The sequence below is a fragment of the Solea senegalensis genome, linkage group LG3 (assembly GCF_019176455.1).
Source record: "Solea senegalensis isolate Sse05_10M linkage group LG3, IFAPA_SoseM_1, whole genome shotgun sequence".
Lineage (NCBI taxonomy): Eukaryota > Metazoa > Chordata > Actinopteri > Pleuronectiformes > Soleidae > Solea > Solea senegalensis.
The window spans coordinates 12,081,545-12,103,464 of record NC_058023.1 but is presented as its reverse complement, the minus strand read 5'-3'; the positions used below and the strand labels follow the sequence as shown (position 1 = coordinate 12,103,464).

Sequence of the window (21,920 nt, the reverse complement as noted above, 5' to 3'; positions counted from 1 at the left end):
CTTTTTTTAAACTGTGCTTATTTACATTTCAGTGAAGAATGTCAGCTCAATACGTAAGCAGATTTATTTGCCTATTTTTCCTGAATACCTTTCAATAGCTGGCAGTTATTTACAATTTACTGCATGTTAAAATGGTGTATTAACAATTTAAAATGAAGAAAAACAAAACGTTTTATTAAAGAAAAAACTAAAAAAAAACTGTAGTTGTACACAAACACCAGATTTTGCATGTTAAATTAGAAATTTGAACAGTATAAAACACATTTAAAGTAACATGTGTTTAAGTCTTTGTCTCAATGTCCAAAAACAGGCCAAAAAGTTTCTGTCTGGTGACAAAGACGCTGATTCGCCGGCTTCCTGCAACAGCGAAATGACCACAATAACCACGTTGGCTTTGACGTGCAACTTCTCAGCTTTCAGAAACCGTTGGAATTTGCAAAAGTGCACTTAAATGCGCTCGGTGTTGAAGGGTTAATGTCTGTCAGCTCAATACTTAAGCAGATTAGCAATTTCCAGGAGGATTGAAAATTGGACTTAATTATTTTTTAGGCCTGAGTCATAACTCCTAATGAACGCAGTCATTCGCTGCACATCTGTTGCAATACCAATTTTAGCAAAATTGCTCCTGGAGGCTGTATAAACAGCTGCAAGGTGACTGAACCACCAGCACAACTCAAAGGCACCTCGAGCTTTCCTCGTTTTTATCCGGTCAATAAAACCAAACCGACAAGGATTGTTGTTTGCACCACGTCTGAGCCCCTGCGTCGTCCTGTGCCCGGCTGTGCCACACAGAGATAAAAAGTATTGATTGTAATCCTCAGTTTTGACTGGAGAAAACCCAGATTAATGGCCTCCCCCTGCAAGTTTGCCTCCAAACCCAAACACAAGCCTCCGAAAGTTCGATTGTTGTTGTGTAACTTCAGCATGCACTTTACATACCACGGCCGTGCTCTTTTTCGGAAAACTACAGACAAAACTCTGCAGAATTCGTGATTATTATGGTGTTACAGCTCATCTTCTCCATGAGCACTTCCCCCGCAGGAACCTTGTCTTCTCATCAGTTTTCCGCTGATAGCTAAAACTCTCATTATGCAGATTTCCCCGGGATAAGAGGAGACAGGTTTGATGATATCAAATAATGACTCGTCCGCTATGTTGGAACAAATTTTATGTCCCACTTCACGGCGCAATTTAATAGGATGCTGCTTTTGTTAGACGCTACTCTGTTTTTGCTCTTTTGACTGACAAACAGTTCGTTTTAATTCTAGATCATTTATCAAATGACACAAAATGGCATATAGATATGTATGTGTGTATATATATATATATATATGTATATATACATTTTTATTTAAAAAATATATATATATATATATATATATATATTTTAAACAAATATATATATATATATATATATATATATATATATATATATATATATATATATATATATATATATATATATTTTAAACAAATATATATTAAACAAATAAATAATAAATATAAAACAACCTGACCCTCATGCAGCCACTTCCTGAATATTTTTAACACTGATGTTCAAACTTCGATGTGGTTCACATAACATCTTTATGGACCGGAGTACAAAGTGCGGACTCAAGGGTTTTGGACAGTGACAAATTTTCTATTGATTTAGTTTTGTACTTGAGAACAATTGCGTTTGAAGTCAAACAGCGAGACTTTGGTTAAAGTGCTGAGTTTCAACTCCACAGGCTGAGATGAATATTGTGCAGGTGAGGTTTTAGAACTTTTTGCCCTTTTTCGTCACATCCAAGCTAAGTGTCATGAAGGAACACGAAATAGGAAAAGGCAACATGAATATGAATATTTAAAGGTCCAGTGTGTAAGAATTTGACATCTACAGACCTGAACAAATGGAGGACTCCCTTTCCTTATTGTCAGGGAGCTACGGTGGCCATCGCACACCAGAAAGGATGTTGTTCTTCTCTGTTTGTTCAAAAAGCTTCTCCTTTAAAATGGGAAAGTGCACACTCGCTGGTTGTCTATTCAGGTTGCTGTAAAAACATGGATGAAGTGATGCGGATGCTCAACCAGTCAGTTGTGGTGTAGAGGGTGGTAACTCAGAAAGAAGGAGCTCTCAATTTACCAGTAGATCTAAGTTCTAACCCTCACCTTTTGGTCATGAGATTTGGGTCGTGACTGAAACGAGTTTCCTCCGCATGGTGCCCGGGCTCAGAGTAGCTCAGACATGCAGGAAGGGCTCAAAGTAGAACCACTTCTCCTCCATGTCGAGAGGAGCCAGCTGAGGTGATGTGGGCGTCTCCCCGGGGAGGAGTTTTGGCCATGTCCTTCTGGGAGGAGACCTCAGGGCCAACCAAAGACAGGCTGGAGAGATTGTATCTCTTGTCTGGCATGGGAACATCTTGGAATCCCCCTGGAGGAAGTGACAGAAATGGCTGGGGAGAGGGCTGTCTGGGCTTCCTTGCTGAGGCTACTGCCTCCGCGACCCCTGACCCAGATAAGCAGAAGATGACGATGAGTAACTATACACTCGTACATATATCCTTTTTTACAAAGGGTTTCCATTTGCAGAAATGAAGTTTTGGCTCGGAGCAGCAGCCTGTAGGAGAAGAACATGTCATTACCTAATTGTGTCAAGGTTAGCTGCCATTCGAGCTGTCATTTCTACTGTTTACGTGCACATTTGTGTTTCATCTCTTCACACATTTCTCTTCTTTGTAGTTTTAGAGTCGCTCGGTACCGGTAACTGTGCTGCTCTCACCCAAAATTGTCTTTCTTTCTTTCACTCTTAGAATACAAGAGTGGAAACGGATCCACAGATCACCGCTTTCATCTCCTCACTCCGATGTAAACAAGTGTTATATCTCGTGAGAGGCAGTGGCGTTTACAGCACTTGCATTAAACCAAACCCCGTTGGCTGCTACACTCGCATTTTTATCTGAAATCATAGCCGGCTCATATTGTGCGAGGCCGCCGCGGAAGAAAACATGTCATACTCGATCCTGTTCATCGACGGACTTTCCTGGACTGTTTGGAGAGGCTCTTGTCAGGATTATTTCCAATCACGCCGCAGCATTTATTATTGGCGACCTCTTATCTCTCCCTCCTTGTCAGATGATGACAGCGCTAAGGAAACAACGGGTGACCTTCATCCTAACCCCTCCGCTGGGGAGAGTGTGAAAGCTGCTGTGTGGATGCATTCGTGGCATTTCCAGAGCTGTGTCGCTCCTCGCGTACGTCGGTTGTAATGTGTTGGAAATGGGTGTCTCTCCGTTTCTGTGTGTTTACTCCCTTTATTTGCCTAATCTTTTCATCGCCACACAGTCAACTGCCTCCATTCATTAGCAAATCCAATATTTCATTCAAGGTATTATCATTATTTTCCCCGCTCCTGCGCATTCATTTAATTCCCTCATGTATGAAATATTATCCTGCCTGGAAGAGCCAGGCCATTAAAGGTAGTTTTGCCGTGGCGTGATGAGTGAGTGTATGAGGACCAATGATTAAATGATCTCAGGAGCCTTCCTCCCGCTCTCTCATGAAGCGTTTACGCTTGTTCCTTTCCAATGCAGTCACACCAAGGACCTTCTGATGATAACGGCAGACACGGACGCTTTCTATTGATTGTTTTCAAAGCAAGAATCAAAGATAAGGACGGCACCTTTTCAGCGCGGTGATTCATTCAGGGGTCGTCAAAAAGCAACAAGGTCGAATTCATTTTATGTCCCTCTTCTAAATGGATTAAACACATTTACAAAACACTTTTTCTCAGAAAACGTAGTCAACAAAGACTTCCGTCTTGCTGTCGTGCGTAACTTTTTAAAAAAAAAAGGAAAATGAATGTTCGAGCTCGAGGGTACAAGTAATGTAGGCAAGGCGGAAACACAGTGGCCACATAGCGCTAGTAGAACGCGGTGGCTGCAAACAGTCTGAGTTTCCAAATAGCGGTAACAGAATGTTTTATAAGTCGCATACCAGAGCTTTAACCCGTGTCTTTTCTCATTAAAGAAATACTTCACCGATTTGCATTTAGCTTTGGGTAGTATTTTTGAAAAACTGTGCTTCACAACCTCAGTTTCCTGCTGAGTTGAAACTGCAACGCTAATTCTGCACTTTTTAGACCAGGGCTGTCAAACTCAAATGACCTGGGGGCCAATGAGCATATAGTCTGGTCAAGCGGGGGCCGACATAGAGGAAAAAAAGTGGAAAAAACAACTATTTAGTAGCCGGTGGGCAATATAAGATATTCATTATGATATTAGGCAGAATTGGAAAGTAAAAGTGCTTGTTTTGATATAAAATGATTCACAATAAAAACATATTTATGATGCACAAAAACGGAGAATTAAATTGAAAATTTAGCAAATAATGACGAGGATAATTGTGATTAAAACAGCTTGAATACATGTAATTTCATGTTGAGTGTAATACATTTAATAAAGTAATGATTACAACCGAATGTTTTATTACTATTATAAAACTACAAATACATTTAGTCTTATATTCTGTCTCTATTCCATCACCTTGCACAGTGGTGGGTGAGCCATATGTAATCGATTGGAAAGCCACATGTGGCCCCCGGGCCAACAGTTTGACACATGTGTTTTAGACCCCTTCGTAGGGGGACGGGACCTCATTCCCATAATGTAAACAGTGTCCGCCATCTTTGCTAACAGTTACGCTAACAGGACCAAGTGTCACTGGTGGACACGTAACAAAGAAAAGAATGAAGATGTTTCTCGACTCAGGGGAAACTGAGGTTGGGAAGCACAGTTTTTCAAAAATATTCTATTCTAGTAATACAAAACTAAATGCAAATCGGTGAATTATTCCTTTAAGCGACTGTCGTAATATATATATGGTCTGTTTTTAGTGGAGACTTCTAGTGAAGGGTAAAAACCTGGACATGCATTAAAGGTCCACCTTTTCCAGCTACCAGGAAACTGATTAAGGATTAAAGGTAAAGATGTCTTTATAAATGTAGTATTTGCTAATCTGTTAGCAAATCCTTGCCAATGTATTAGCTAATCATAATGGGCAAAACCAAACAGAAAAGAAGACTACATTAAAACTGTCATGCATGTTTGTTGCATTGTCGTTAGTTCACACGTTGCTGATTAAGCGCATTAGCTCCGCGGCGTTTATAGCTCTTGTGTTGCCCAACATTCTCACGCTGCACACAGGAAGTGATTAGCTTTATGTTAACAAACAAATGCAGGGGAGCGAACGGTAACAAGGAAAGAGAAATGCAAGGTTTAATTGTTGTTCTGAACAAATAAGTGACTACTCCCACAGCTGTGACTCGCTTTGCTTCAACACGTAGATTTATTAACCTTTAGCGCAGTTTAAATGCTCAAATGTTTCACAGGCGAAAAGCAAAGCGACTCTCCGGGACGAGATCCTTCTCCCCCGAGATGCTGATTCACTCCTCCGTATGAAGTAACTCGTCATTTACTCAGGGCTGTTTATTCTTCCGACTCAGAAAGTGATTTACATTATCTCCTCAATTAGCAAATGGGAGTAGAAATCTGCTGCATTCTCATTGTTACCCATCCTTTCCTGACATCAACATCTGAGTTGGCTCTGATGCAGTGTGTTGTTTTTATCCCCTCCGTCTGGATTTATTCATTATGTTTTTAATCACTTTCGATTAGATTCTCACCTGTTAGTTGGAGTTTAGATTCAGAGGGTCAACATGGAGAATTTGTTCCCCCAATGGGATGCTCATACATCAATGTCAGGCCCTGTAGCCGCGGAGTGAGAAATAAATAACGACTTGTCTGCGGAGGCTGTTTCTGACGGAGCAGGAGAAATGTACCCATCAATAGGTTTTCTGCCACCAGCAGACAATGAACTCCCCCTCAGAGAGTTGGAGAAAAATGCTCACCTGAATACAAGTGCGCGAGTTATGTTGTCAAATAAACTGGAAGGCAACAGTGACGGAGGGAGCTTTGCCAAACACAAGAGATTTACCGTTCACGCTGTCACCCGATGGTGCTGATCCAAGCGTTCATTTCCAACCGACATCGCTCCAGGCAATTTATTAGAGAGTGATGACACAAAGGGGGGGTCCACGTGGCGGTGCAGTGGCTGCCACTGTTGCCTTGCAACAAATAGAGCCAGGTTCGCAACGCGAAGGTGTTAATGTGAGAGTGAATGGTTGTTTACTGACGCTGTGGCCCCGCCTTACATCTTACATCAGCTGCGATATAATAACAATGAGTGAATGACACAAAAGACTTAACAGGACACATTTTAAATACATAGATATTACTGTATGGACAAAAAGGCTTCAGGTCTGCAGGTCATGGTTTGAATGAAGCAATCTTACTGCACAAATATGGAGGAAACTCATGTTCAGGTGAACAATGAAGTCATGGCAGTTTCATGCAGCCGTGCAGTGATGACTCTATTCTGCTGCCTGGCTTCCCCCACGTTGTTCATAATTAGATCTGGTCAATGACGTCTGTTATTGGACACATGGTGGAGTTGTGGCAAAAACACAACCCGGCCGAAATTGGCTCCAGTAACCTGCCACCCTCGTGGAGGATAAAGTGGCAGATGATGGATGCATAGATGTCTGCAAAGTCCCTGCAAAAAAAAGTGTCACTGACTATTTTTACCTTCTATAACACCAAATAACATTTTCAACAGGGAAACATTTATATTTATGAATCACAACTTCATCAAGTGCACATCTTGTTTGATACACTTTGAGTAAAAGTTTGTACCAAAAAAAAAAACTCTTCCCTGATTTACCGGTCGGTCTTGACCCAGTTTCTGGGAAGGACTGCTTAAAAGGAATTCACTTGGTGAGTTCAAGTACAACCCTTCAAATTTACAGCTGAAAATGACAAACTCTCACCTCTCCACTGTCAGGATAGGAATACACTTACCCAGCGCTGCTGCTAGAGTGACTTAAAAATGGCTTTTACAGTGTCCAAGGAACAACCTGAACAAAACATTCATGCTAACGTGACATTTGCTGCCTTTCCTTGGTCTTCACCTCTCAAACGTGAAACCCCTGTCTCACCTAATTCAGTTTGAGGGTGAGAACTGCCGCCCCCCCCCCATGAGGAACTTTTGGTGGGTTTTTTCCGGTCTGTCTTCCAGCTTGCATTGAACCTAAAACTGTAATGAAGCTTTTGTTGTTATTTGAGTTGATCCAGAGAACACAATAAATAAAATAGGGTAAATAGTAATAAAATGAGCACAACACCAGTAAAATTAGGATAAAACAGTTTATTTTATTTTTTCATTCACATATTTTACTTTAAATGTTGATATTAAACATTGCCTTTAATATAAAATACACAAAATGATCACTGCAAATTATGGGAAAATAATAATAAAAACAATGTTTAAAATGAATATTTAACAAATAAAGCCCCCAATAAGTAGAGGGTAAAATATGGTAATGAAAAGAAAAAAACAAAAGGTTCATATTAAACATGGAAGTTCATGTAAAATAAATGCGATGACTATAAATTAGTCGAAACTCTTTAAAATAGAAAATAAAAGTTCAAATTTAACAAAGCTTTTATAGTTAGTTTAGTTTAAAGTTGTATGGTACCACAATAAATGAGTACAACTGGAATGAAACGCAATAAAAAAGTTATAAAATAGAATGACAATGTCATCTTTTTTTCTTTTTTTTTTTAGGTGGAGGGGACATTAATGTCTCTGCATGGCTTCACTGGCTCTCCACTGTGCCTGACCGGTCAAGAAATGTGAGGAATAATGCGATGCTGTGTTGAGGTTAGACATCTTTGACTTGTCAGGAAGGATAACTGGATCTGTTCTCTAATGAGCGACTGGGCCCAGCCAGCTACATCCATCTCCTCTGCTGACTGACTGGATGTCTTCACTCGCCTGCAGCCCGGGCTCTCATTATCCTCAGGTATTTATCCAGAATAACCCGGCAGTCACAAAGACATGTCAGACCTGGACTCTAGAGATACACTGGATACCTTATTAGTGCAGTAAAAGTCAGCCAGGCATGATTTGACGAGGAAAATCGAAGGTGGCAAAGTTGGATTAGAATTTCAAAGCATGCGACAGACGCGCCACCTCTTTGTACTTTTTTATGTGCGACCAGAAATGGCTTCATTACTTGTTGACTGAGCTGCCAGCAGGAAATTGACTTTTAAGCATTTCCATAGATATCTATGGGCGTTTGGGTTTGGTTTTTGAAAGATGGTTAGAATTGATTATGCTAATGTTATGAGTCATTGCAGGATTTATGCCTCTTTTTCTGTGGACTGTCCTGCTGTGTTGTTTGACTCTCTATCCTTCAGAATAATTTACCTACGTGCTTTCAGTCTCTCTGACGTGTCACAATCGATCTGTCGATAAGAACTCAACAGTTGCTTTTTTTTTCTAGCAATGTGTGAGTGCACTTTCCCAAAGCCAGTAGCCAGAGTAAAAGTCTTTATCCACCCTTTTTGGGCAGTTCATTTGCATGGTATTTATATTTTTCGAATCCTTTATCCAGGTTCAAGTTTGTGTGCCAAGGTCTTAAAAACAAAAACAACAACAAATTGAAGCTAAAACAGCATTTAAATACAGGTTTATAGGTTTTTCAGCTAATTTTCGCACAATGTCTCCGGTGGATACTAATATTTACAAACGTAATAACTTTTACGGCCACCTTTGCTGTACTTCAGCACATTTGTGTTGTCTTTGTGACTGTGTTAGCATGCTGAGGTTAGCATTTAGCTGAAAACACGGCTGTGCCTATACAGCCCCACAGAACCTGCTATAGCGCTTTACCGTGATCCTAGCACTACACGGCTCCACTCAATTCGACCATACTCAGTTTGGTATCAGATACGTTGTTTTCCATTACTATAGCATGTGCTCAATGTGTGTGGGATCATCATAGCATGACAAAAAAAAACCACACAAACTTAGTGAGGTTAGGTTCTTTTCCCTGTACTGAATCATTAGAATCAGTACAATTAATTCACTGATTCGGCGCATGATTGCCAGCAGTCAGCAGTGCTGTCGCTAAATACACCAGAGAACCTCTATTAAATACTGAGATTTTAGAAATGTCCTTTTAGAAATGTTGGAGATTAACGCATGTTTTCAGGATTTTTAAATCTTTGTAACTGATCTACAGTTCAGCATTGTTCAGTTTGATTCTTGTGTCGGACGTCGCGCTCATGACTCTTCCGGTGACGACACTCTCTGACCTGAAAAAGCACCAGGCACCAGGTACTATCCCTAATGGAAAAGCAAGAAAAAAAAACAAGTGCTAGAACTCTATAGTGGAAAAGCACCACGGCTAAGCTTAGCCTAGCATGAGAATTGAGAACAGAATAGCAGCTCTGATTAAAACCAACAAGATCCACAAACGAGCAATTGTACAAAGTCAAAAACCTTTTGACCACTTAAAATAAAACAATTTATGGATTGTGTGAAACAACTCTAGATACACTTCATGAGTCAAACAAAAAGGAAAAAGGTTCTTTTTACAGCAGCCTGAAAGGATGTGTATTCCACATTTTGAAGCGGAAGGTTACTATGCAAATTAAATGAAAGGCTCCACCCACAGAAAGAAAGAGAGTGTTTAAATCCTTTCTGGTATGCGCAGGCCACCGTAGTTTACTGACGTGGCTTTGACACACACACACACTCATGTACTGCATCAGCTGATGCAGGTCGATAAGAATATATACAGGACTGAAAACGCGGCTTTTAGTCGGTGTCCTCAGATGAATTTAGGCACCACACACACACACACACACACACACGCCATATAAAGATATACAGACGCACAGGTGGAAGACACAAATTTGTCCAACCTGTGGTTTGCCGCCGCACATGTCATCACTCATGTCTGTGGGTCTCGTGTTGCCGCCCGTAGATATGCGGGGGTGAGTCATGGCGGCTGTCATGCATTGTCCTTTTTTGTCCACACCACGTCTGGCAGGGATGACTAAGACTGTTTAACTCTGTAGATGTCACTGAGTCTATGACGCATGCTCACGCACACTCTCACAAACACACACACACACACACACTCGCGCGCGGGTGAGCTTGATTTATTTCACAGAGGAAAGCCCCATGACATCAAGCAGGGTATGCTCTTGGCTCTTGACAGCAGGATATAAATAATACCTTTATTTAATTTCATGTTTCTATTTTTGGATCTTACCCTGATTATGCAGAGCATGGTTGCTCTATGGGAACAAGGGTATTTGAAAAATTAGAAAAAGGTGGCGTGCAATCATAGACGATTATGAAAATAGTAGACACAGTCTTCCGGTTTGAAAAGTGAATCCTCGAGAGCCGGTTTGGAGGGACAGTTAGCCACCAGGGGGCAACTCCTGTGGTTGTGGTGGAGTAAATGGTCTCAATCACTAAAACTCAGGTCAAATCTGTGAAATTCTGCCAGAGTTGCGGCATCATATTGTTTTGCAATATAGAGTTCTTTTAATTGTCTGTGTGTGTGTGTGTGTGTGTGTGTAACAACTAGCATCATGTTTACAGCAGGAATAAAAATCCTCCCTGTGTTTTGACAGGACTGATTCAATTAGCTCGTCGGTTCGTGACTTAACATTTAAATGGAACATTTAACTCTCCCTCCTCATGCCCTCTCATGTAAGCACTCACTGAATGCACACACACAAGTGTGGCAGCTGGAACTTGTTAATTGCGAGCACTAAATTCAAATGCTATCGTTATCATGGTTGGCAGGGGCATAAATATTAATATATCATAAAGATCCATAAAAACCTTGCCTGGCCTCATTTGGATCCATATATATGCAGCTGTTAGTGTCTGTCAGAAGCGAAGGCACCATCATTTATTGAAGGAGAGCGGCTGCTGAAAGAAGCCCCATCCCCAAAAGACGAGAGGAAATGACTTGGTCTCTAAACAGAGGAGTGACGGAAAGAGAGCTGTCAAGAGAGCAGGAGGATTATGGCTAACGGAGCTAACAGGAATCACCCGTAGGCCAGAAATTCAAATTCAAGTGGAGGCCAGGAGAGAAGTGGAAACATATCCGCTCTCGAGGAAAAGCTCAGACTTGGTTGATGCATTCATACACTCCTCTTCCATTTACACACACACACACACACACACACTTGACCTGTCCTTGGTACCCAGCTGTCCAGGGATGCAAACAGACGGCAGAAGTGCTGTCGCGCTGCACTGCTGTGCTTGCTGTTCCTCTCTCCGCTCGGGCCTAATGCGTCTGTCTGCCTGCGACTGCTGCGAGCGGAGATGGCAGGTGTTGACAGAGTTCTACCTGAAGGGGATTTTATCACTCCCGAACACTGCCGCTCCCCAGCTGCTCAGCGCGCCGCTTAATCAACACAGACATGACAAAGTAAAGAGAAAACGGGCAGAGGACGGTTAAAAAATGGCTTGTGGTGCGTGCGTGCGTGCGTGTGCTTACTGAAAGACAACACCGCTCCCTCCCCCAAAATAGACGCAAATGTAATGAGCCATCACTCGGCTCATTAGCTGTAACGGAGATTGTAAACATCGTGTCGGGCAAATTCACGAGCGGGCTCATGACACTCAAACGACACTAGACTATGACAGACACGAAATGTTTTATCAACTTGTGAGGAAGACATTGTAGTCAGGTTTGCAACGCAGCTAATGAGAACTTCCTAAGTTACCCCTCCCAAATGTGGTCGTTTTACTGATACTTCTTATCCCATGCATTAATATTAATATAATATTATTAAAGTGATACACAAACAAACAAAATTTAGGGTAATACAACCAATTTTAGCGCTTTATCCTCCACATGAGAGTCGCAGGGGGTGCTGTGCTAAGCTCAGCTAACATAGGGTGATGGGCAGGGTACACCCTGGACAGATCACCGGTCCATCGCAGGGTCACATATAAAACCATCAGTTTATTCCAGGGGTGGCCAATTATATTGCCCAAGGGGCCACATGAGAAACGAAAGATTGTTGAGGGCCAGGCCAAATTTGAATTCATTTTAATTAAATTGTATCTCTTTTATCTAAAAAAGCAATCAATTGTATTGTTTTGGTGTAAATTTACAATTTATACAAACACACAATAAACACAATTACTAACCAATGCTATTAAAAATATCAAATGAGCCGACATTTTTAGGGGGCCAGGGGTGACTGGCTAGCGTCACCTGTCGCTGTGCAGACAGACGCAGATGCATGTGTCCATACGTCAGGCTTTTCAAAATAAAAGCAACACAGTTGTATTGCATGCGCAGCCTAAATACTTGTTCATCTGTGTTTATGACTGGCCGTAAGATGCCCAGGTCTGGTTTATTCCATTAAAGCTAAATGCTAAAATGGGACACACTGGATCTTGAAGGTTCTGTGATGATGGAGCGCAAACCTGAGCCAAAAGGAGCAAATATTGGACCGGGCATGTTTTTCCTAATATTTCAGCATTGTGCGATAATATAATAGTACGTTATGTCAGTGTCAAAACTGAGTCCAGAGTTCAAATGTAAAGGTGCATGTATGTAACATGTGTATCCCAGACATTTGTATACATTAAAACAGCCTTTAATATGTAAAACACATCAGTCTAATTGATTTCTCTGGCATGGCAGAGCTGTGCTGTTACCCACACAGCAAGACTTCTTTATTTTTATTCTCCATCTGCTTCTCTTTCTCTTCACCATGTTGATTTATTTGTCCCCCGAGTTGGAGGCGTCACTGCCTTCAGAGTGGAATACACTCCCAATCAGTCACAGCGAGGTCCAAGGCTCTCTCAACTGTTTGTCTGCCAAGCTTTCTCTTAAAAGAAAGACCTTGTGATGGCGTGTGTGTGTGTGTGTGTGTGTGTGTGTGAAAAAGAAAAATATGTGTGTGAGCAGCAGAACACAGCATTAGCGTCACTCTATAATTGAGGCAGTTTCTCCTTCCCCGTCCCTGCATGATCAGCTTGTTAGGACTAATGTGTTTACCTCGTAGCTTTGCTGTCACAGAACCGTGCCATCCCGAGGCATGCTGGGATACAAGCCTGAGTAGCCCATTCCAAACTCTGGCACAACGTACACAAACACTCACCCGTGATGCGGTTACATAAATGTCGCTCCAACATGGTATTTAGATCTTAATAACCCTTCTGTGTGTGTGTGTGTGTGTGTGTGTGTGAGAGACAGACAGAGGTTTAGCTCGCCTCCTCTGCACAGCTGCTCAAAAAGGAATGACAAGCTGTCTCTTCGTGTACCAGCACAATCACCATAGCATAATGTACATTTTCAACAGCTAATTGCCCTCAACAGAATAGTGCTGGAATGCTGCTATAATATATGTAAAAAAAAGCCTAATGAGTGTGGCCCTGTCAATGCCGTGCTCTTTGTTCCTTTTGTTTTAACGCTCAGACAAGCCTTCAGAAATAATCACACGCACCCTCGTGCGCGCAGCAAATCTCAATAAGCAAGGCGCAGCGTGAGCGCGGAGGCCATTCCGTTTATGGGTAGGTGTTTGAAAAGTACGAGCGACGAGAGAGAAAATGGGGCTAATTTGAATTGCCAGATGTGATTGACTTCCATTGTGTGGTCTGGGCCGGCTAATGGGCGGCAGTCAATGAGAGAGAAGGAGGAAGGATAAGAGCGAAGGAAGGAGGCGGAGAGAGAAAAAAAGCCTTGATGTACAGGGCTTATTAGGGCAGAGCTGCTCTGGATTGGACTTGATCACAAGGGATTCTTGGGCAAAGTCAATATACGAGCAGTGACTTTCCCCTATATGCACACACACACACACACACACGCACACACACACACACACTCGTACGTTCGCAAAACGACATGCATAATCTCATGAGGATGAATATACAGTTCCCAGTCACACTCAACACACTGTGTGATCACACACACCCACGCAGGCAGAAGACTGTGTGGCTTCCCCCCGCATCATCCAGCACGCTGCGATTATCAACCTGGAGGAAACCGAGAGAAATATCCCAACCGCGGTCTGACCGTACTTCATCTCTGTTGACTAAGCAGTGATGCAGCACGTGGAACGCTTTCATTTGACACAACATGTCACACCGGCTCGCGTCCAATTCCATTTTTAGCGCCCGGCGTGTTTAGGATGTGCTCATCACGTCGAGCATTTTCATCACATTTACGCCATTTACGTCACTCATACGCCAAAATATTATGAGTGCACCGTTAATAGCTTGATGTACATCCCTATATTTCATATTGACCATCGTGTGATGAGATTATGACAGGAAACGATGGAAACAAGGATTTCCTCTATACCACAACAGGTACAGACACCCACTTTGATAGTGATGAACAACTATCTTGCTGCATCCCCATGGTGACTGTAATGAATTAATCCACAGTCAGCTGACATCACAGCTTCCAACACAAACACAACGCGGTCGACAAATCAGCCTGTCGATGAGCAGGACATGAGACGACCCTTAATATTGTCTCATTATTTCTTTCTCCCTTTATGTGTCCAACCACAGCATCCTTTTATCCCTTCAGCGTCGATGATTTGTGAGGGCGGCAATCTTGACAGATTCCCTCTGCCCTCGTTAATAGGGATCCTGTTGCACAAATATCTTACGTGTGTTGATGTAAGAAGGAGAAATGCTTAATTTACGCAATTTACGTAACGCAACGTAAGCAATATAAGCCTTTTATGGCCTTTTCCAACCCAAAATAAACCATTGGATTATGTATTACGTGTTGTTTGTTGTTTACGTAAGGACAGTGGTATATCCTCCAACCACTTTATTAGGTACACCTGTTCAACTGCTTGTTCCTGCAGATATCTGATTAGCCAATCTTATGGCAGCTACTTTAGCCATGTAGACATAGCCAGATAACCTACTGAGGTTCAAACCGGGCGTCACAATCACCTAAGTACCTAAGTAAGTACCTAATAAAGCGGCGAGTGAGTGGATGATGCCCTTTTTTAATCGGAAAAAGCTCATATTGGTCACAATTTACATAGGATATAGTTACATATTGTAAACATGAATATCAGTAATAAGCTTGCACTTCAGATGTTAGTTGTACTTTCATTTTGGACAGTTAAAGTGACTGCAAATCCCTCGAATTCAGCGGCGTAAAAGTTGAACTGACGAACTGACTTCATTCGGAGACGGACCATTAACATTTAAATAGTGACTGAAGACGTCACTGTAAGAGAAATCCAATCAAAGTTGGATTTACGCGATCGCTGAGAGCTAAAAATGTCTCCACGTCTTGTAAAGTCACAGTGGGGGCTGTCATGCAGGCGTACGGCTTGCTCAAGGATTTGTCACTGGGTGAAGTCATCATAAAATGTCAGCGTCTCTTGCCGCACACACGAGGTGACGTGAAATTGAGACTAATCCACTGTAAAGCTAATTTCTACATCAACAAATTGCACGTTTCTGTCCAACAATCGAGCTTGACCTCCAGAAAAGCACATATATATACAGGATATATACATACGTGCAAATTTAGATATTTTGGTTCCAGGAAACAGCCCCCAGACCCCAAAACAAACACATGCATTAACACAACAGGGTGCTGTCTCAGACATGTGCCAAACTGACTTCTTTACACTTGTCAGTTGCTTAAAGGCACTTCCCCCCGGACACTGATGCACCCAACATGGCAACTGGAGACTATGATTAGATGGTGCTTGTTTGTGCTGCTGCACAAAACACATAGTTCAGACAGAGAACAAGGCACTGCCGGCTCACTAATTATCCCCGTTTGTGAATTCGAGCAACAGACATTTGCCCTTAAAACCGCAGGCGTGCATGTTCAAAGACGTGGACCGCTCGGATGTCCGCGCAAACGAGGCCAAGATGACTTGATAGGGAAATGAAATTGTTTTCATGTTTGTTGCTTTTGCGACGCCAGTTCAGACTGCTACTCATCACATTTGCCGCTCAATTAAATGCATTATTTAGCGTGACAATCTGGTATACAGCAGTGTAGTTTGGTGAGGATTCATGATTGGGCTCTGGCCCGCCTTGTTATCATTCCTGCCAGCAAATTCCGGCTAAATACAGCCGCTGTGAGCCTTGAGGCCCAGCTGTCATCACTAATACAGTCTGAGATGGCCCCTGAGGTGAGTAAAACCGCCATTATTTTCGCCAGATGATCCTCAGACATTTAAAAAAATGTCATTCACGACTCAGTGGGGAAAGGTAATGGTGCATCGTAGCATAAATAATTTAATGACGAATAAAAACAATAGATATTGGTATAACCGCAGTAAGTGTCTGTCTGCGCTCATACCAGTAATTTACTGCACGTCACATCACTGTCGCGATGATGTATCCAGGAAACGGAAGGAGTGAACTGGCCACTTATGCTATCTCAATGTTGTCAGGCTGTAATATGTCTTGGTATTGACTGTGATTGAATGCCTCACTTTCACTGCAGCTAATTCAGAAATGAAATGACGCTCAGTGGTTGTGTTAATTACTTCTAAAATGGGTTTTTCCGGGGCCAAATTCATGTTCTACAATCACAATAATACACCGCTGTGGCTAATAACGCGACGTCTCACTTGTTATTTGCTAATCTGCTCGTATGAGAAGCCATTGGACCAGCAGTTTGTCGAATTGGAGGAATTAAAGTCAGCGATTAAGTTCTGCAAACGTGTGGGAGCTCGCCCTCGCCGGCTTCTCACTTGGTTCCCACATCTAATGATGATTAGCATTTCAGGCTGTTCAGGCTAGTGGCTGAAGGCTAAATTAGCTCAAGAGTGAGAGACAATATACTTAATGGTGATGACTTTTTCTTCCTTTCATGGTTCAATTTTTGGAGGAGGAGAGGATAACAGGTGCTTCAGGGGAAACATGGCTGTCTTTTTCTTACATTTTCTCTTTACACCAGATTCTAGCATAGCATAGCCATTGGCAGCAAAAATATGTTAGAAACGTGGAATAAGAACATGACCAGGGAATGCTGAGTCAGTTATGTGATCTTGGTGTGTTTTGTCTGACGAGACTATTGGAAAATTGAACTATTTGCAAAACAAAACAAAACCATGAGCCGGAAACTACAAAACAAACCAGGATGTGGGTTTGTTAAACCATACTCTATGATATCCTACACTGACATGTTGTAAAGCAGATATTCGGACAGTTTATTGAAGTCGTTCCCAAAGACTGACCCACAGATTGAGATTTTTTTGGTCCCAAGTTAAACAAATTAGCAATAATTCTTTTAGTCAAAATGAATGTGTTTATCGTCAGATTTGACTAATTTACCAAACATCTTTTGGAACTGATTTGATATTAATTTGGACAGCTATAAGGTGCCGACTAACTGGAAATTAGACCCAGAATTTACAGCAGTTAAACATAATGCTGACACACTCTACATGGCCAGAAATCAAATGTGTGCCTTAACAACATCAAAAGAAAAAGAAAGAAGACGACAGAAATGGCCTTGTCTTGTGTAAGTAAATCTGAAATGATGTGCTAATCTGCGTACACTGGAATTTAAAGCTGCACCCTGTTTGACACGGGATTAATAACAACAATGCAGAGATTTATTTGCTTGTGTAAAGCTTGAGGTCTCTCTTGCCCTTCTGTGCTCCCATGATTTCTTTAGTGCGTATATTATTGGAATGTGTCTTGCATCCGTTTCCAGTTTTCAGGCAAGAGCAGAAGCTATTGAAGAGAAAAACTGTGAGACATGTGGAATAAATGTCTCTCCAACAATGAGATGCACCTTTGTGGACTGATAAAACGGCACTCGGTGACACAGAGCTGGATTTCTTGGAGCTTTTAAGTGCAAGCCACCCTCTCTTCTGTTTTTCCTGTGCAGAACTTAATCGAATTTGTCGGAGAAAACAACAGATGAAAGCTTGTCTGAGGCATTTGTGTGTGTGTGTGTGTGTGTGTGTGTGTGTGTCTACACACTCACAGGCATATCCATCCAATCTCCTAGCAAGCCAGCCTCTTGAGAAGTGCTGTGGTAGCTCAATTAGTAAAGCAGCCAACACATTATGGAGCTTTTTTTCCCCCCCTCCCCTCACTTCCATTTGTTATGTTTTTCGTCTTATACGGACTTATTTTTTTCCACGACAGCAAGAGGTCAGAAGGTTCTCATGATCGGAAACCACAGGAGATCCTATGAACAATGAACTGCATTTGAATTTGCAACTTTGCTATTCCTGGTCATAGAAAATAAATAAATAAATAGGACTATGTTCATTCAAGGGAGGGAAGACGGTGCCATACACAAATACAGTTTCCCGTTCTCATGCTCGTGCCCATGGAAGGTTATGTTCACTGCAGTGACACTTTTCGTTATGAATTTGCTGATCTGTAATGAACTGGAATTAATAGAATTTGAACCATGTGACCATCGCGGTCACACTGTGGGATTAGTGGCTTGCACCTTTGCCTAACAGCAAGAAGGTTGCGGACTTACTGTGTAGAGTTTGCAAGTTCTCCCCGTATACCCCTTTGTTTTTTCCTGGTACTCTTTAAATTAGGTGAGAGTGTGTGAATGAGTGGTTGTTTATCTGATTTGTCAGCTGGGACTGACTTCTGGTAGTAGACAATGAATGAATGAATGAATGAATGAATGAATGTCACAAATAATCAGAAAGTATAGTCTAAAAGGTTACTTTGTTTCTTGCAATTACACATGCTAACCACTACATGGCACACTATTTAAGCCCCTTTTCTACTAGCGCGGCACACCTCGCCTCGCCTCAGTTATTCTGCATTTCCATTAGCGATAGTACCTGAGCCGATACTACGCGCGACGTCGTCAGACTGCCGGCCACTGATTGGTCAGATTGGTTATTTTTGTAGTTATAGCGGTTAAAATAAGTCAATCACATTAGACATTAGACCAGAAATAAGGGAGAAAGGTTTAATAAGAGAAATACACACATGCAGGGACTCGCGCGCCCACTCTTTCACACATAAACACACGGTCACATGCCCATAGATGTACAGTATCTGCAGCCAAGAACCGACACAAAAGCTCAGTGCACTCGGAGTACCACGTCACCTCTTGGCCTCGGTTTTCCCCAGGACTACGCTCCATTTATGCTCAGCCTCGTTGACCTGTGAAGGTGAAAGCCAGAGGAGCCAATTAGAGCACACGGAACCATCCAGGGCTGCTTTCTTACATCTAAAAAAAAAAAGAAATCACCCACACATTCATTTTTCCCCTCTCAGCACCTCCACATCTCAGCTACGTCAGGACTCTTAAATATTATATTTGCTTTTTGTTTTGCGGACTTCTTGACTATAGTTTTCAAGTTGGCATCCTGGCCAACATTTCCAGAATCAGAAGGATCTTTATTGTCGTTATAGTCCGTTAAATTGAAACATGAGATACTGATATTGAATCTGGAGTCCAGATTGAGTTTTTTGTCTTTGTTTTTACCTCTTACAGCCAATCACAAGCACACTCAGTCAGACAGAATGCTGCATGCTTGGCTCAAGGATGCTGATGAGGTAAACCTTAGATACTAACATCTGAAGTGGAATTGTTGCAGAACAATTATGCTGTGTGCGTAGATAGGGACTTGCAGCTGTCTGTGTATATTTTATTATTCTTGCAAGAAGGAACAAACCACACACTTTATGAGGTCAGGGGTTATCAGGCTGCCAACTCACAGGATGGACATTATCAAGAGGGTACAAAGGTCAGCTGGTACCAGAACAATGAGCATACATGCATATCAATTCAGACTGTGATTTTCTATGAGAAGAATGCTAACACATCTTTGATATTCAGCGATACAGAGGAATCAGGGCTCTTTGAGTGGTGTCACTGGCAGCTTATAGGTTCTCTTGAGATCATTTTCAGGTGTAATTAGTCTTGAGGGCTCACTGAAGGAGCTCAGTGGGAACTGACACCCGGTCGGTAGCTATAATATAATGTTACTCTGCTTTACAAGGCCATCCACTTTGCAATTACCTTTTTAAAGTGTGTTTTCTGTTGAATCAAATAGGTTGATAAAGATATTATTGTTCAGTGCAAAATGGGCTGTTAGTCTAGACATTAATTAACACACATGAGAATTTTCTTTACAATACAATACAATACAGTACTCTGCTTTATTGTCTATTTGGCTCATAATTTACATCATGGTGTATTGAAAAAAGACATGAAAATCTAAATAAATGTTATCTGATTCCACTTATATACTCAAATACAAACCTGTGCATGGTCATTCAAAAGTTTCAAGTTTTAGGTACTTCCATGTTGGCTTTAAATTACAGCTACAGTTTGTAGCTTAGCACAAACAAGTTAAAGAAGGAAGAGGCAACTGGATTGGCATGAGAAAATGTGTAAGACATACTAAAAATAGCGAATAACTCCCAAAGAAACACATTTTAGACTTTCAGATTACAATATTTGTTTTTTTTTGGTTAGTAATTCCATGATAAAGTGCATACACATACACTATATTACGGAATTTAATTGGGTTTTTAAAAGAAATTATTCACTTTTGACCTGTTTTGGATTAACAGTCCTGAAGGTAAACAACACAGAGACACAGAATTGTAATATACATATTCATTTAGGCCAATATGTAAATAATTTCCCTTTGTCCCTGGGTTATTTTTGTTTCTCTGTTTAATGAGTGCACGGATTTTTCCATTTCAACATGTAACACGACAGAGCGGTGGAGACATCTGACAGTGTTTGTTCTTCACAGACCAAGGCAACACTAAAGGAAAAGGAAAACAAGCCAAAGGGTCACGGTTAGTTCAAGAATATCAAGAAAAGGTCACATTTTAATTGACATTTATTTCACCTGTGGTGTGATAACTGTTGGTAACTGGGTTTTATGAATTAGCAACTTCATTGTGTGGCATAATATAATAGCCTCATTTATTTACAAGACCTGACTGCTTCTTGAATATAAAATCACTACAAAATAAAGCAAAATGCACTGTAGTGGATAATTGATCTGCTTTTTCTCAAGACTTAAGAACATTTTGAATATCATACATCACAAGTTTTTACATATGTGTAGCAGCACTGATTAGCACATCCACGCAAACTAATTCAATATTCATTTATACTAATCTAAATAATCAAAGTTTTTTAGAAGTTCCCAAGATTAAAAATGAGAGAATAGAATTAATTTCACGTGGGTGTGATGCGGAAGCTTTTTGTTTCACTCCTCACTATCACTCACACATGCTCGGTCAAATGCCTGATAACATGAGTCTACAGGCGGCGACGAGCTACGCGCTTGTGCTGAAGTCGAGATAGGATTTGTGGACGTGAGTGATGTGTGCGGCTTATAGCGTTCCGTAGGATAAAACAAATACGCTACCGCCCCCCCGGTGTGATTTGTCCGGCAATCAGCGTCGGCATGAAGAGGAGCTGCAGTAACAAATGAGACAGCAGCCCCGGCATCCTCATGAGGTATTGGGTCAATCACGGCTCACTGTAGGAGTGCGGGGGCCCTGAGGCTAAATGCTGTTGTACAGAGCTCAATAAGTGTCTGTTGCCCCCAGGGGCAGCTTACTAAATGAAAGAGGATATTTGGGAGATTGTCTAGTATTATCATGTCATCATCGTTCCTCAGTTGGTTGTAGCAATATGGCGCTTGGTTTATTGCGCTCCCCCCGAGCAAGACTAACAGCTGCCACTGATAAAGAAATACAGTATGAGCAGATTGGAGCGATTAGGGAGAGACAAAAATTGCATGTGTGTGTGTGAGTGTTTGAAAACTAGTGTGCAAGTTTCATGTCAACAAATGTCTGTCGCATTCAAACCAGCGAGTTCACACGGTGCCAATCAAGCGCACCAGCGGCCCATGATTCTCCCTCTGTGTGTCTCAGCACAGCATAGGTTTTGGCCGTCATCGTATCCGCGCTGCGCACAGGAAGTGACTTGTTTCGCGCCAACAGCAACGTTGTGCCAGTAAAGCGAGACGACTGCAGAAAAAAGGTTCCCGAGGTGAATTTTACTGCTCCAGAAACAGTGAGTGATGGGATAA

At 41.7% G+C, this 21,920-nt stretch overlaps 1 protein-coding gene across 1 annotated transcript in view; it reads left to right on the top strand.

Annotated features, from left to right (window-relative positions):
- The window catches only part of arap2 (ArfGAP with RhoGAP domain, ankyrin repeat and PH domain 2), a 280,445-nt gene that overhangs the window by 107,753 nt on the left and 150,772 nt on the right, over positions 1-21,920 (top strand). The window contains exon 6 of the mRNA XM_044020851.1: positions 7,663-7,900. The gene's annotated coding sequence lies outside the window, so the exon portion shown is untranslated. The remainder of the gene's footprint in view (positions 1-7,662; positions 7,901-21,920) is intronic.